At 41.2% G+C, this 17,085-nt stretch overlaps 1 protein-coding gene across 6 annotated transcripts in view; it reads left to right on the top strand.

Moving 5' to 3' along the window:
- Csgalnact1 (chondroitin sulfate N-acetylgalactosaminyltransferase 1) overlaps positions 1–17,085 on the top strand; it is a 336,666-nt gene that overhangs the window by 246,532 nt on the left and 73,049 nt on the right. The gene's annotated exons all lie outside the window — the stretch shown is intronic.

Below are 17,085 nucleotides of genomic sequence, written 5' to 3'. Positions count from 1 at the left end.
AAAAAAAAAATACACCGCACCTCCACCCACTAACCAGTGTAATAATAAGCATATGATGAGCATTCAGGAAAAGTTCAGGAAGAGGTAACAGCACATTTGATGGTGCTTTAGTTTATGAGGTGCTTCTACATATATTATTTTACTAGCTGACCCTCAGGGGATATCATTAAACATCTTTTTAAAGACACCACGGCTCTGCCACGCTCTCCTGAGCATGCTATAGATTGCTGCCCACATACAAAGCAATTTGAAAAGAACTTGATTACAAATCAATGCCTGCTGCTTGCAATGTTTGCCCTTTTGATTTTCAATCTGCCTTCGTTTTTGAAATCTCCATCTGCTTTTCCTTATCCAAAATCTTGATATGGAAGGCCAGTCTTTCTTAATCAGCAGTGACACAAGCCTGGGTTTCTTTGCTCTGAGATTTGCCTGACTGTCTGTTAAAGATGTTCTTGCCCAAACTGCTCAGAGTTGATCCCATGTATAAAAATGCAGCTAATATTCTGAGGGAGACCAAGTCACGTGCTGCTTCTGAATTTGGTATAAACGAAGACAGAACACTTACGTATTTATATATAACTGATACTTATAAATAGCTTGAGATGTTTAATTTTTAAGTTGTTATCCATATCAAAGCATTATGGGGCGCACCTTTTATGGTCACAGCATATGAGGCATTTAAGAAGAGTCCACAGATTAGAAGATGCAGGAAGTAGAATATAAGTCCAATATATGGAAGAAATTGAAACAGTGTTATCTCCAAACTGAGTGAGATTCCTGTCATGACAAGAATCAGCTGGAAGACCACTGAGCTGGAGGTAGAAATTCTGGTTCTTGTCGCAGAGAGGTGGTTGGACTGAATTATACTTGATCTTCCCAGTTTTGGCTCATTTTTCTTCCATCTACACCTATTCAAAGAGAAAGAAGCAAATGGGAAATGTCGATTTGAGATCTGTTTTCTATAATGAGTTTGAGCAGTAATAGGGACTTTGCTGGGAGTAATATATTTTAAACAACTTATTTGCATTTCTCAACATAACTGCCGTGAAAATGATTTTTGTCTGATGTATGAGTCTTGGGGAGTCCAAAGTTAGAGTCATTTAGCAAAAGTCCATGGGAAACTAAGTTAAGCAGGAGTGTTCTATGTGCTCAGGATTCGAAAGGAAGTCAGCAAATCTGCCTGCTCCTGGATTAGCAAGGTAAGGATGGGATTGCTTATGAATGTACTAGTTTTTTGTCTTGTTGCTGTGGCCAAATACCGTAAAAGAAGCAACTTAAGGATTTGTTTGTGCTTGCAAGTTTCAGGAAGTATAGTAAACATGATAGGAGCCAGGTAGATGATCCTCACTCCGCATTTAGTGGAACAAGAAGGAAGCAGAGTGCATACAGGAACGAGGCTACAACTATAGCAGTGCAAGACCCACCCCCAGTTACACACTTCTTCCAGCCAGATTCTATCTCCTATCTGTTCCACAACCTTCTAAAGACAGCACTGCCCACTGGGCACTAATTGTGCCAACATATGAAGCTATGGGGCCTTTCACATTCAAACCACAGCTTGTTTAAAAATAAAGAAAGAAAGAAAGAAAGAAAGAAAGAAAGAAAGGAAGGAAGGAAGGAAGGAAGGAAGGAAGAAAGAAAGAAAGAAAGAAAGAAAGAAAGAAAGAAAGAAGGAAGGAAAACTGTATGGGATGGAATGGCTCCATGTAACAATGATATAAAACTTAAAGCTTTGAGGCAGGTAACATAAACATGGGATGCCGTATGACTTACAATGAGTTCCTTAAACTTCTTCTGAGAATTAGCCTGTTCCTCCATCAACAAGAAACCTGCTGTGCATGACTGTCAAGGCCCTTCCTAGACCCAGGTGGAAGAGTGCTCCATCATCCACAGTGCTGAATAGCCGAGGGTAGTTTACTTCTTTACACTGTTGTGTAAGGAAGAACGGAGAACAGACACTGATGGCATCTAGCATGGCTGTGACAAGTCTGTATTTCTGTAGGGCTTGCAGAACAAGAATATCACACTTCTGCCTATATAATTTATTATCTATAGGATTCATTATTTGTCTCTAAAACCTAGGAGAGCAATAGTTATCTCTCTGTTCAAAATGTCTCATAGGCACTGAGTTTTGTGTTGAATTCTCACTTAATAGCATTATTTTTTTTTGGCAACCATTTGGAAAAAGAAGTGAAAATTAGGCAGTCATCAAGCCCCTGCCTCGGAATGTCTAACTGTTCATTGAATTTCCCTAAATTTCTATTACTTATCCATTCAGAGGAAGATACACACACTGGTGTATTTGTCTTTGATTTTATGTTTCCTTAAGAGGGTAGTGGATATACCCTCCTTAGATCACTCCACAAAGCAATTTACCTTTCTCAATCTTCTACAGTGTAAATATCTGACAGTGGGATCTGTAGGTGAACTTTTAGTATCTATTGTCCCAGTAGAGTTGTCAGTCACGAGCCTGTAATGTTCTCTTCCGGCAGCTACTAAGGGGCATGGGAAAAGATTTCAAATGCCAAATAACGCAACTTGGGACGTGACGGAACCCAGCTCTGATCCATTAGAAAGGTTTTGAGAGTGCTTTGGTTTGACTGTATCCCTCCAAAAATGCAAGTGTTGACAATGTGGCAGTATTGATGGTTTGAGCACTGAAGGGTAAAGCCTCAGGAATATGGTTGAGGCTTTTAGGAAAGAGACTTCTGGAGCTTTCAGTAGCTGCCCTTCCACCTTCACTAGATGAAGACACAGCACACACCCTCACACACACCCCTCCACACATATATACACACAATGCATGCACAAACACACATATTCACAAACACACATGCGTGCGTGCAGACAGGCAGGCACACATGAGGATGCAAGGCTCCACAGACAGTGAACCAGTAGCATCTTGAACTTACAGAAGTCCAACAGTGTAAAGAAGTACATTTCTGTCCTTTACAAATTATCCTGCTTCAGGGATTTTCTTGTAGTTATGAAATGGATTACGACAAAGGCTATGCTGAGATGCCTTTTAAAACCAGGCAGTTTGGAGGTTGCTATAAAACTTCGCAGCAGGTTGTTCAGTCAGTCTTGGCCTGTATATTACAATCAAGACATTGGGGAGCTTTTGAGATTTGGAGGTCCATTGATTATTTGTCACTTCAAGGGGGCACTGAGATCACTTGTTCAAGCTTGCCAGTATAACTCTAGATCTGGATTTTAGCAACCCACTGGTAAGCAAATATGCCAGGGTCAATTCTGGGCAGGAAAGAGACACTTCCTTCGACACTCATGTCAATGTCTTGCTTCTTGTCAGCCACTTGGTGATGAAGCAGAAATGGTAAGACACATTGTAATGAGTTGCTGTGTATCTGGGGATCCAGGGGCAGAAACAGGGAATAGTATGGATTCTGAACCCTGGATGGCCCTTGGCTTATTTTTAGGGTATTGTGGTAGGCACCAAGATATGGTAGACACAACAGCAAAATATGACAGGTCTTGAGGTATATCTCAGAGTCCTAAGCCAGTATCTACAGGAGGTTGAAGACATAGGTCTCTTGATATTACTTTTGCTGGAAGAGGAATAGACCTGTTCTTACAGGTTATATCAGGCTCCTCTGTCACCCACTCATCTATACTTTCTGCTCTCAAATCTTATTTGTTTGCCAGTGCTTTAATTTTCTACAAGAAGGGATAAATAATATACATTGTGGAATTAGAGACAAGAGGCTTAAATGCACGTAAATGCTCAGAGTTTACATGTAGTGGGGTGAATTCCTCCTTCAATGATGTTAAGGAAAATAGCTTTGATTTCTTTCATGTGGGCAGGAAGCCAACTTCTAGGCACACCATACAGACCCTCCAACTAGGACGGTTTATGCTACAAGTATATACTGCTGTCACACAATTGTTTAATGTCCTACATTTTTATTTTTTTCTGGGCTTTCCAGAAATGTGGCTGATCCCATCTCTCACATTTAGGTGGTGGGAGGGAACAGTAAAGAAAGGACATTAGTATCAGACAATCAGCTATACAGTTCTAACACCTTCCCAGAGGGTCAGCTCCATTGGCTTTCAAGGGACTGGAAAGCATGGGACCCATACAAGGTGTATATTCTGATATACAAAGGGGAGAAACTGGTAAGAATGGCTTTCTATTGGGATTGGAAAATTTATTATCCTTATTTGGGGTAAATTATTTCTCATTGAGCTTTTCAAAGTGAGCCTTCACTGTTCTTCTTGATTTAGGTCTTAATATGTAGTGAGAGTCTCGCGGGTAGCTGAAGGGATAAGTACTTCCTTACCACGAGGTATAATGTTCTAGCCCCGGCACTATGGAGAGAAAAGGGAAAAGAAAAGAGTGAGAGAAAGGAGAGGGAGGGAGGCCATGAGAAAGGAAGAAGAGGAAGAATGTAAATGGGGAGAGAGGAGAGAGAAGGGGGCTGGGAAGGTAAGCAAGGAGAAGAGAGGATGGGATATGGGGAGAGAAGGTCTGGGGAAGAAGGAGACAGGCAGGGAGGGAGAGAATGGATAGTCTAAGAGGGAACTTGTGATACCATGGGAGGAGCAGGATGGAGGAACATGAGGACTCCGTGGAGGACAGGGGAACAGGGACATAGCAGAGGTTGGAAGGACATATGAGCTGTGAGGGTCAGGGCAGCAGGCAAAGGGCACCTTCGTAAATGTGTGTAGCTGGACATGTGCTGGGCCTGCTGCTCAGACTAAAGCTTGCTTAGCTGCGCTGGATGGAAAGTGTTGCTTCTGGGAAAGGAGTCATTTTGAGCTTGGCCTCTAACTTCTCCAATTAGGGAACAGATTGGGTCCCACCTTTAGACTTCATCAACATGCATATGTGGATTGCCTCTTCTATGTGCAGAATGTCCCAGCTGTTTGAGAGCTAATAAAGGATAAAGCCAGTTGTCAGGCTTAAAGCCCCAATAGGATGTTTATGCAAAAAGAAAGAACTCCAAGTGAGGGAGACTTGAGCAGAGGGAACTAACCCTTGGTGCCATTGGCTTTAGAGCCAATGAGTGGCTGAAGAGGTTGAAGGCGGTAGGATATTAGTTGGACTTAAAAAACAAGAAAATGGGCACCTGGGGAGGGAAGATGAATTGGAACCTAAAGGTAGCAGACAGTGGAATACCAGACTTCTGGCTGACAGACTGACTTGAACAAGGGGCTACAATGATGATGATTAGAAGGGAAACCATCCTCCTCATCAAGTAGGCCCTGAGAGTCACTGGATTGTAGATCCATGAGCCTGAGGGTAGGGCACAGTGATGCTTTGGACCTGGAAGTATTCTCCAGCTAGAACACCTTGTGTTTCAAGGAGACAGATGCTAGGCTCTTGAGCCCAAATAGCCTCTTCCACAGAATTTCTGCAGCCTTCTAGTGTTCTGCCAACTGCAGTATCTTGAGGACCCCTGTAACCAGTGATAGCGGTTGCTGTGGCTTATTCCAGCTAGTTGTATGTTTGTGCACATTCTGATATTCCATAAGCACAATCACAGTAAACTCCTATTTTCCTTTGATATGAAGCTCTCATTATCTCCGTTTAGTCCAGAGAGAATCTGAAATTGGAAGAGGTTGAGAGCCCCGCGGTTGCACAGCTGGCGAACAACAGCACCACCATCACAGAGTCTGGGAATTCTGCTGCCTTCGCTTGGAAGGTGGCTGCCTAAATATACTCTATTACAGATTCAGAGTGATGTCAGGCAATCGTTCTTAAAACAGGTGTGGGACTTGAAACATACCGGGGAGGGGCCTCATACGTGTGACTTGTATAAACTTCCTTGGGAAGCAGTTTCGTTCAAAAGCAGAGGAAAAATGTATGTTGGGTAGACAAACAAATAGGCACAGAAAAAACTACACTGAAGACAAAGTCATTAGCTTTGTGTTGTTTGAGAGGGTTTCAGGGTAGCCTCAAACTCATTATATAAACGAGAATGACCTCAAACTCCTCATCCTACTGACTCTGTTTTGCACATCTGAAGATAACAATTCATTATTTTAACCAGAGGAAGAACATGTAATGCCATCCTAATTTGTTTTGTATAGCCATAACAAAATACCACAGACTGGGTAAGTTACAAATGGTAGAAATTTGTTAAGCAACTAGAGCCGGGGAAGTTCAAGACAAAAGAAAATCTTACCAAACTTCTTATGGCGAGAATGCACTCCAAAATCAGGATTATTGAACCATTCTCTTGAACTTGTCTCCTGAAGATGTCATCTCCTGTACTGGCTGGTTTTGGTGCAACTTGACACAAGCCAGAGTCATTAGAGAGGAAGGAGTCTCCATTGAGGAACCTCCATGAGATAGAACTGTAAGGTATTTTCTCAATCAGTAGGGGAGGGCTCAACAATTGTGGGTGGTGTCATCCCAGGGCTGGTGGTTCTAGGTTCTATAAGAAAGCAGGCACAGCAATCCACAAGAAAGCAAGCCCATAAACAGCACGCTTCCTTGGCCTCTGCATCAGTTCCTGCCTCCAGGTTCCTGCCCTGTTTGAGTTCCTGCCCTGATTTCCTTTGGTGATGGAGAGCAACATGGAAGTGAAAGCTGAATGAGCCCCTTCCTTGCATTTTGGTCATGGTGCTTCACTGCAGCAACAGAAACCTTAACTAAGACATTCCCTAATACTGTTACAATGATGGATTTCAGCGTGTTTGGGGACACGCTGTGACACCACATGAGGGGATAGTGAAACCATAGGAGGTTTGTAGGAGCCTTGACACAAAGGGCTTGATTTGAACTGCTTGAACACTTTCTCAGAGTGATTGCGGAGCTATGGGGAAAGGAAGCAGAGCAGACACTGAATCCGAACACCTCACAAATGTCTGCCGAAGAACAGAGTCAGAATTCCCATTGCTGCCGTGGTCTCCAAAGCCTATTTTACGTCTACTTTGCATCTGAGGTAGATTTCCAATGCGGGCAGCCCCGGGAGCTCTCAGGGGCTGCTCTCACCCACTCTCCCTTTGCAGCTTTACTACCTGCTGCCCTTTCCTCCTTTCTGTCTGCCAGTGCTCATCATGATGTGCACATCTTGACCTTCCTCCTCTGCTGTGTGCTTCACCAAGAAAGCCCTGGGTCTCCGTCTATCCAACAGTTTATGCAGTTTGCTTTCTGAAGTATTTTTCCGAGCCTTCTGGCTGCTAGTCTTTTCCTCATTCTTTCTGAAGTAGTATCTAGGGGTGAGGTCATTGCTCGAATTTCTCCAGCTAGTTTATCAGTCCTTTGTTCAAATTGAACTGACAGCTGACATTTACAGACAGCTTTTAGAAACAGTAATTGAAAAACTAGATTTCTCTGTTCACTGATTAGAAACTCTCACAGTCATCTTTTCATCCTGTGTTATCCTGTATTTGGAGTTCCGTTAAGTGAGGCTTTGGGGAGTGGAGGAGCCTGGTCTCCTGGTCCGTTTACGGTCCTTTTTATTCAGTAGCCTTTAGTAACCATGCCTCAATCAGCTTTCACCTCTTAGTGCCCATAGTACTATGTTTATAAAAGGATTGCTTGAAACTCCTTGGAAGACAAACGTCTATAAAATAGGAGGTTAAAAGCATCGCTCACATTGTCAGTCTGCTCCACCCTCGCAGTTTCAATGTAAGTTAGCGAATTCAGATAGGAAGATGCTTTCTACAATAGTGACCACCATGGGTCGGTTTCCATCTTGAACCACCAATCTGAAAATACAAACTCAGATACTGAGAGCTCACAATACAGGTGTGGAAAAGTAGCTTTCTTAGCAAATGAGTTTCTTTTTCTGGCTTAAGCTTTGGTAACTCCTGCTTGATATAAAAATCTCACAACTAAGACACCTTATAAAGTCTTTAGTTTGCAATAAGTTTAGAACTGTAGGGGAATTACAAAAGCAGCAGAGAGGTGTCAACCGTAGCAACACCAGACAAACTGGTAAAGTAGCCTTGGTACAGTAACCTTGTCTTACATGAGAGTTGGTCTCTGTACTTTCAAGTACTCTCAGTCAAGCACAAGCTGAAAATATTAGATAGAAAATTCCAGGGGGAAAAATTATCACTTTTAAATACATTTTGTTATAGTATGCTATTGTCATTGTATATTCTATTTTCTCTTACTATGTCTAATTTACATATTAAGCTTTATTATACATATATGTGTAGGCCAAAGTCAGTTGTGTAAAGAGTTCTGTAGTCTCTCTTGGGGTTCTTAGAGCTCACCGTTAACAGCGAGCTCTAAGTGTTCATTAGATTAAAGCTTTGTTTTTGGTTTGTTTTCCTACTCTCACACGAGATAGCCTCTGAACTTCTCGTATCTGTACTTGGTGGCTGTCATGCACTTTGTTGGATTCGGCACCAGTGGTCTTTCTGGAATGTTGGCTGTGGATAGATGCTGCTGCTTGACTGTTCTTGCACACTCAGTTTCTGTTCCCCCTTTTCTCTGAGTTCCAGTTGGAGTCTTTTGTATTGACCTTCCACTTCCCTTGGTGAAGGAATGAGCCAGTGAGAGACTTGTTCACCGTGGAACTGAATTTTTACCTCTGGAGTTTCCATTTGGTTCTTGCCATTTCCATCTCTCAGCTGAAGTGGCTGGTGATGCTCTATGTGTTTGTTTTTTTTGGCTGGAACTCTTATCTGGCCAACTCTGGTCATTACATTCCTGATACATCGTTCCACTGTCTGAGGCATACTGGATCTGGTGCTAATGAACACTTCTTTGTAGGGGGTTGAGTTTTTCCCTTGATGTTCTGATACCCCATATTTTTCAGAAAAAAAAGCTAGACGTCTTGTATAGATAGCAGAGGTTGATGTAACTGTTTACATCTAAAAATGGCTTTTCTCCCCATAGACCTTTAGTGTGTGTGTGTGTATGTTTGTGTGTGTGTGTGTGTGTGTGTGTGTGTGTGTGTGTGTGTGTGTGTGTAAGGGGGAATAAGGTCATCTACAGATACTCCTCAACTTAGGAAATGATTATATCCAATAAACCCACATTGAAATCAATGTATCCAATTCACTAAAGTCATAGCTCATACTTGCTTTCCTTAATCATTCTCAAAAGACTTACCTTAGTCTTATTTTTGGATAAAATCACCTATTTTCTAATAACATTGAAAGTTTCATATAATTTCTTGAATACCTTGCAAAAACTGGAAGACAAAACAGCTGTACAGGCTCCCTCCTCTGGTAAGGTAAGAACTTAAGCTATGTATGTATGTATGTATGTATGTATGTATGTATGCATGTAATGTATGTGTGAACAGTCATAAGTTATGAACCAGACCCTCTGGAGTCAGGATATGGGTGGGTTGGGGTTTGGTTGTTGCTATGGTTACTTTCAGTGGAACAGGGGCTTCAGATAACTTGGTGATATGGGTTTATGTTTATGTTTAGGGTAAGGGTTGCTGTGCCTGAGCGCAGCCTTGGGGCCCTGCAGTTTAGGTCTCCAATGTGCTCTGTATCTTAAATAATAGCTCCTTAATTTTTTCTCCTGTGGAAAGTGTCCCAGTGTTATTCTGCTGTGACTCACTTTTGAGGCTCCTGAGCTTGGCTTGTACAGGGGAATGGGGAGTTGTGGAGTGGTGTTGTTGCTGTTGGATTAAACCTCAGTCTCAGGCAGATACCATGACCTGGATTTGGGGGTGTCCTCAGATCTCACCCCAAGAGAAGGGCTCTTTGAACCCTTCCTTTCCCAAGGAGAATGTATGATACACTTTTCCACTCAAGTAAGGCTCCTTCCTAGGGAAGAGATAAGGGTTCAGGACTTTCCTGCCCGTCTCATGTGGCTGCTTCTCCCTCACAGGTCCTCACGGTGAGGGCTCTGGCCGTTTCTTTGGGTTGTTTCTGTGAATAGTCAAGGAGAGTCCAGGAGAAAGAGAATGGAAAACTGAACATTATGCTGAGAAACAAAAACAAAACAGCATACCTCCCAAGGGGCTTCGCTGCCCTGCTGGCTGCACTGGACTTGCCCCATTTTGACCTTTCCTCTCTGTGCTTGGTATTCTACTCCACAAAACAAGTTCTCATGTTCCAACCTTGAACGTAGAGCCAGGTGATCACTCTTTGAGGTTAAATATTTACTAAGTATTTCTTTTTAAATCCTTGCATTTTGAGTTAGTCTGGCTCTTTTTTTTTCCCCTAAGAAGTACTTCTACCTCATTAAATTTTGCATGGAAACAGAAGTGTGAAACTCCCCCTTTTAAGTAATAACTTAAAGCCCATTAATTTCTTTATTGACCTGCGTTTTGCCACAAATCGATCACTCTGTCTCACACCTCACAACCTGGTCTCTTCCATTCACACAGTTTAACAGTTTATAAGAAATGCACTGCATTGATTTCACTCAAGAGTTTTGTTATGGTCACACCACTAAATCTGGAAGACCATTAATAGAAGATTTACTTTGAGAAAATTCAACTCCTATGACCTATGGCATGGGGCAAAGGAATGCCGCCATTTTCTGTGTAGTCAGATTTTGGGCTTTTAGTGACAAGAAGAGGAAGGATTTATTTCACTCAGTCTTTCACAGGCTTAGTGAATCCTGGCAGGAAACTCTGGTGGGTCAGATTACATCACAGAGGCTAAGAAGCAAAGGGAGAAAGGGCCCATGCCAAGGAGGGTACTCTCCATTTTTCTGCTTGTACCACCAGGACTTCCATTCTGTGGGAAAGTACCATTTGAATCCAGAGCTGCTGAAAGGCCCTCAGACACACACATTGTACTAATCTCCTAGCTACTTCTTAATCTAGTCAAACTAACAATCAAGATAAGCCATCTTGCTTTTTTCTTAACATTGTAGGGTTTTTTTTTTGTTTGTTTGTTTTGGTTTGGTTTGGTTTTGTTGTTGCTGTTGTTTTGTGGGTTTTTTTCTTCCTTATCTTGTACCAGGCTCTTATTCTTTTGGGTTTTAAGGTTGTAAATACTAGCACTTAGGTTTCTTCTCTCAAATGCTGTATTCTTATATTTTTGGTTGTGAGCCTAGCCTTTAACGGCTGAGCCATCTCTCCAGCCCAAATGCTGTATTCTTACAAAGACAATGTTATTTTTTTTTATCATATTCTTTTTTTGTTCCCCATCTCCTCTGTCCAACTCACTCAACTTCATCCTCTTTGACTCTTTAAGAAAGAAAGACAAACAGAAAGAAAGATAGAGAGGAATGGAGGAAGGGAGAAAGAAGCCCCTGAAAATCAGAGTCTGATTTGCGGTAGCTCACTCCTGAATCTGAGGCCTGCTCTAGAGTGTGGCTGATAGACTCAGAAGAAAACTGATTTTCCCTTCCCCAGCAGCTATTATTTGTCCATGGCTTTCAGCTAGGGGTGGGGCTTGGTGTTCGTTGTCCCCTTCCATGTTTGTCTGTCTTGAACTTGTGCTGGTCTTATAAATGCTGCCACAGTATCTGTGAATTCAAATGTGCATCTGCACTGTTTTCTCTAGACAATGCTATTCCCTTATAATCGTCCACCATGTCGGGCTCTTACAGTGTTTTTGTACCATCTTCTGTGTAGATCCCTGAGCCTTAAGTGGAGGAGTGTGATAAAGATATTTTACTCAGGATTGAACACTCCTAAGTCTCTCACTCTCCTTTTGATGTCCGGCTGTGGGTCTGTGTGATAATTACCGTCTATTGAAAAAAAAAAAAAGCTTCTCTTATGGCAGTTGAGTGATCACTGATCCCTGGGTATAGCAATCTGCCATTAGAAGTCATTTTATTGCTGTGTTTATTTAGCAGGATGATAGTATTAGACTTTCTCTTCTTATTGTGTCAGTTTAAAATGATGAGCACAGAGACTTAGACTAGTGGTATTGAGTCAGTCTGCTGTCCTCATTAGAGAAGTTGGGGTAATTGGTGTTTTTAATCTCCTTCTTCCTTATATGTAAGTCTACCTAGAACCCTTTCGGTACTTTCTGGTGTGTATGTCTTCTGTTAGCTTGACTAGGGAGTCGAAGGATAATGGGAAAAAGAGGAAAAGGTACTTTTTTTGTTCCCACCACAAATGAAATCCGGTCACAGTTCTAACTTATCCCATCATATATTCTTTCTGTGCACATCCCCCCCCCCAAATCCACTGTGAAGGCCTGAATACACATGAGTGACTAAAATGTCACTCCTCGTGTCCATCACTTAACAGCAGCCCACATACCACTTCATCAGGAAATGAAGGCAAGGCTTTAAAGCCTTAGGGGCATCTTTCCAAACTGTGCCTTGCTTCTTCCTCTGGAATCCTGTCACAGGGGATCTCCTTATCTTTTTCTTCCTTTCCTCCTGGCCATCTCTGGACCATAGAGCTATCACCATGAGCTTATAACTACCTCCTGAGTCTCAAGCCTATTGGTAGCCAGCAAAAGAGGTAGTTCCTCTCTCAGTGCTTCCTGTGACAAGTCATTCTGAGTTTCTAGCTTAGAACTGTGACTGGATTTCAGTTATATTTTGGATGGGTTTATGAAGAGTTATAAATGCATGTTACAGATACATCATAGGTTCAAGAGGTGGGATGGAGGAGAGATCTAAGTTGGTACTGTAAGGATCTGAGTTTGATCTCAGCATCCAAGTAAAAAGCCAGGTGCGGTAGTGTGCACTTGTAATTTCAATGCTGGGCATGTGGCAAGAGAGATTCCTAAAGCTTGCGAGTCAAACAGCCTAGACACATCAATGATTCCAGGTCAGTGAGAAACTATGACTCTAAAACAAGACAGATGGCATGTAAAAAAGACATTCAAGGTTGACCTGTGACTTCAAAATGCATACACTTACACATGTGCACATATGTGAACCCTTTCTCTTACACATACCAAAAGAAATCTATTTGATAGCCTGAGTATCTCACCACAGCCAATGATCTTCTTTCTGTACTTTCAAAGGACTTGTGAATATAGTTTTGAACAGAACCCCTTGGTCAATAGAGGACCATGCTCTGTAATTTCTAGCTTTGTCCATGTCATTGTCAGAATATGTATGATTTTCCTAGAAATAAGGATATTATTTAATAATAGTGAGATAATGTTGACCATTAGCAAGAGATTGAATCTTGGCCACATCCTGACACTGCCACCTGCTGAGGTTGTCCATCAGAGGTTGTTATTGTGCTATTCGTCACTGAGACACAATATCTGATTACAAGAAAATGATTTTAATTTGGCGCCTAGGTTCCAATCCATGTCCCTTGGCTCCATTGCTGCTTGGGCCACGGGTTTAGAAGAGCATCATGGTGGGAGGTATATAGTAGAACAGAACAGCTTGCCTCATGATCACGGGGAGGCAGAGCATGAGGGACTGGAAGAGGCTGCAATACAATCATATTCATCAAGAACTGACCTCAAGGACTATTTCTCCCAACTAGACATAGTCTACTGAGGTGTCGACCACCTCTGACTGGCACCACCACCAGCTGAGGACTAAGTTTTCAACATATGAGTCTTTGAGGGACATTTCTGAACAGAACTATAACAGATGACTCTGATCTTGTTCTACTATAGAGTGAAAGGTGCCTAAGTAAGCTTATTCCTATTGCACTATTACACAGAGGTAGCAGGAGCTAAGTTGTGAAGGGATAAATAAAGGAAGAGGCCCTATCCCCAAGGTTCCCTAAGTCTTATGTTTAACTCTTTCTGTACCCAGATTGTTGTTTACACTGTGGGAATATATGAATGGAATAAATAAACTTTTCCAACTATGGAAGGTCCCATATGATTTATCGACTCATATGGAAAAACAGAATTCTGAGACGTGAGTTCACATGACAGCTTTTGTAGGAAGGATCCTGACTCTACAGGATGGAGCCAAGGGAAATTAAATTTCAAGAAGTAATTATGTTAAGTGTTACTTCAAACTTCCCAGCTAGTTAAATGTATGAATAGATCTGTAACTGAAAATAGTGAGAGTTATTTTGATAACTTATTCAAAGGTCTCTACTCATTGGATGTGCCCTAGACATTGTCAGTGCTATGGATAGACAAAGTTAGACAGTATAATTCTTACTCGAGAGTCTAGCAAACAGACAGCAAGTACATGGATAATGACAGCAAAGGGCCAAGTGGTACAGAGGAGAAGAACAATTTCTCCTGTTCAGATTGAAATAGCCAGCATGGACGTGTCAGGGAAGAATACCATTAAACATGGCTTTGAAAAGTAAGTACGAACTGATTCAGGCAAAGGTTTTGTGTGTGTGTGTGTGTGTGTGTGTGTGTGTTGAGAGTGGAGACACAAACACAGGGAGACAGAGGCAGAGTGAGAGACAGGTGCACACAAAGAAGGAGATAGACAGAAAATTTTAGGCAGTCATAAAAATATCTGTAAAATATAGATATGTGTGCCAGCTTGCTACATGTACACAACTATGTATGATAAGATAAAGCTCGAGCATAAACTAGAAGTATCATAAGATGGAATGGGAGGAGGGGACGTGGCTAGGTAACAACCCTGAAGAGTTCGGCAGAATCAATATGTTCAGGTGTTGAAATGATAAAAAATAGTTTTATTTTGCAAGACCCCGGGGCTGTGTACATTCAACATGCTGCCATGACAGATTTACTTTCTAGCTGGCTCACTCAGATAGCACAATAGAGCACCTATTTGGCAGGGTTAAAGGAAAGCAGAAAGCAATCCGGACATCCTTCAAAATGTTAGATATAACATAATCATATGAACAAAGGTTAGATTGCTATGTGTCTACCACTGAAAAATGAAAACACACATTCGCCACAAATATCTATGCAAATGTTCATACTAACATTGTTCATTACATGTGGAAGATATAAGTAATTCTATCAGTGGATGATTGAGTAAAAAAAAAGAGACATTCACAATGGAAAATAATTGATTCTTAGAAAGAAATGAATGTAAGAAAAATGAAGTAAGGCTAGAGGGATAGCTTAGCAGTTAAGAGCACTTGTTCTTCTTGTTGGGGACCCATGTTTAGTTCCCAACACTAATGTGGTAGGTCATAACCATCCATAACTCCAGTTTCAAGGGATCCAGTACCTCCTAACCTCCATGGGTACTAAGCACTATATAGTACATATAGATATATTCAACCAAACTATTCAAGCACACAAAAATCAAATAAAGCAAGAGAGAGAGAGAGAGAGAGAGAGAGAGAGAGAGAGCAATGTAATGATGCTTTCTACCTGAAATTATTATACTAAGTGGAAGAAACTAAGCAAAATGTCTTATGTTGCATAATTCCAGGTATGGCCAATGTCCAGAATTGGCTATTCTATTGGGCAGGGAGTTAGACTAGTGACTGATAGTATTTTCTAGCTAGGTAGATTGGGTGGGGTGATGCTAGTGGGTGTAGCTTCCTTTGGTGGGGATAACATGTTCTAAATTTAGTTCGTGCTGATGGTTACAGAATTCTGACAGTTACAACATGAAAATAACGGGCTTGTGTACTTAAAACAGGAAATTGCTTGCCATTATATCTCAGTGAACTGATTCAAATTAAAAGACATAATCTCTATCCTCAAAGAAAAAAGTAAAAAGTGAAGCTGGGAGATTAATTTGAAAGTTTTTAAAATAGTGAGCTGACTAATGGTCTCCTGAGGGGATCTGGTAGGACACATGCTAAGCTAAGTATGATCTGGAGGCTGAATTCCTTAGGTTACAAGGTGAGCTGGAACTTTTCCATATTTTCAACAGGATTTAATGGAGAATCTAATACGTATTTTTAGAAAAGAAATTTAAGGGCAACTATCACAGTTATTGATGCCAGGTTTCTTAGCTACTTACAGAATTACTATCGCATTTTCATGAGGCCTTAATGGGATCAGGGGAGGTTCAGCATACGCTAAAAGAAGGCAAGCACAAATCTTGTTTTTACCGTAAGGAGACAAATTTCAGTAGGGAAAATTATGAAAAATCTCTACACATGTTGTTGTGATAGTACACAATTGACTACAACAAAGATGACTTTACAACCTGGAAATAATTTTTCTAATATGCTATCGCTAGTTGGGGACTAAATAGTCTAGCCTAACCAACATCACATACACCATTAGTTGACTGCTAACTGTTGGCACTGAGGCGCGAGTGCCTGCCTGACAAGCACAGCTGAGATACCAGATGAAGTGTATAATACCACGACCATAAAAGCCTTTAGAATAAATCTCAAGTGAGATGGAAGTATCATGCCTTATATTGCAAGGCCTGCCACCAATTCGCAGGGCAGCCCAGCAGGGTGGATGGTACAGATTTTAATACTGAAACATGAAGAGAGGCTGGAGGTCAAAGCTACAGATAGCTGATGTGATCTACAACTGGAGCAGTATGCTGGAACCTGAAGATAAAAAAGTGTCCATCACTCCGGGATGATTATTTATTCAACAAATACCTGAGTCCCACAGCATGCCTGGAATAGTCCAAGGGCCTCAGCATGAGAGCTGTGGGCCCTTGACCCTGGATAAGCAGTTTCCTAAGAGGAGACTTTGTGGTTCTCGTATAGTTAGTAATTTCTTAACTAACGACTATAAATTTCTGAGAGTCTTGGCAGCTATCAGTGATCCTTTAAGGCTTGAGGATAAGCACAGGATTCATTTTCACATTCAAAGTTTGATTCTTTTTGAATTGTGAACATTTAGGATCAATGAATAGAGTTTATGAGCAATGCGGAGCGTATTTTGCTTCCCTTCCATGTTTAATGAAACCATTAATCTCTGTGACCTCCGCCCACAAACCATGTTGCATGGAATTCATGAAAAATTGCAGATTACTTGGCCTAATATAAAATGTGTGGACTATAAAAGTATGCTTTAGTACCCTTTAACCACTAGCCAAAAATATCTAGAGCCAGTTATGTCCTTTCCACACTGTTGGACAGCACAGAAAGGCTGAGAATGGAATGTTAAGAAAAAACTTTGTTTTCATTAAATATACACTTAAATATGAGTTATTGCTTAAACTCAGATAAAATCATTAAAGATAAATGAGTGAAAGATAGGAACTGATACATACACAAGCATCTAGTCTATGCACGAAAGAAGGTTTAATTTTTTTCTACAAGAAGAGAAAAAATTGGGAGCACAAATTGGGCATCAAACATTCACAATGTAGGAAGTGAACAGATACATAATAAATACAGACATTGGTGAGAATGAATGAATGAAAATATAAATTTAGTAATAGCA

Source organism: Mastomys coucha, unplaced genomic scaffold (assembly GCF_008632895.1).
Source record: "Mastomys coucha isolate ucsf_1 unplaced genomic scaffold, UCSF_Mcou_1 pScaffold22, whole genome shotgun sequence".
NCBI classification, from domain to species: domain Eukaryota; kingdom Metazoa; phylum Chordata; class Mammalia; order Rodentia; family Muridae; genus Mastomys; species Mastomys coucha.
This window is presented reverse-complemented; position numbering and strand designations above follow the sequence as displayed.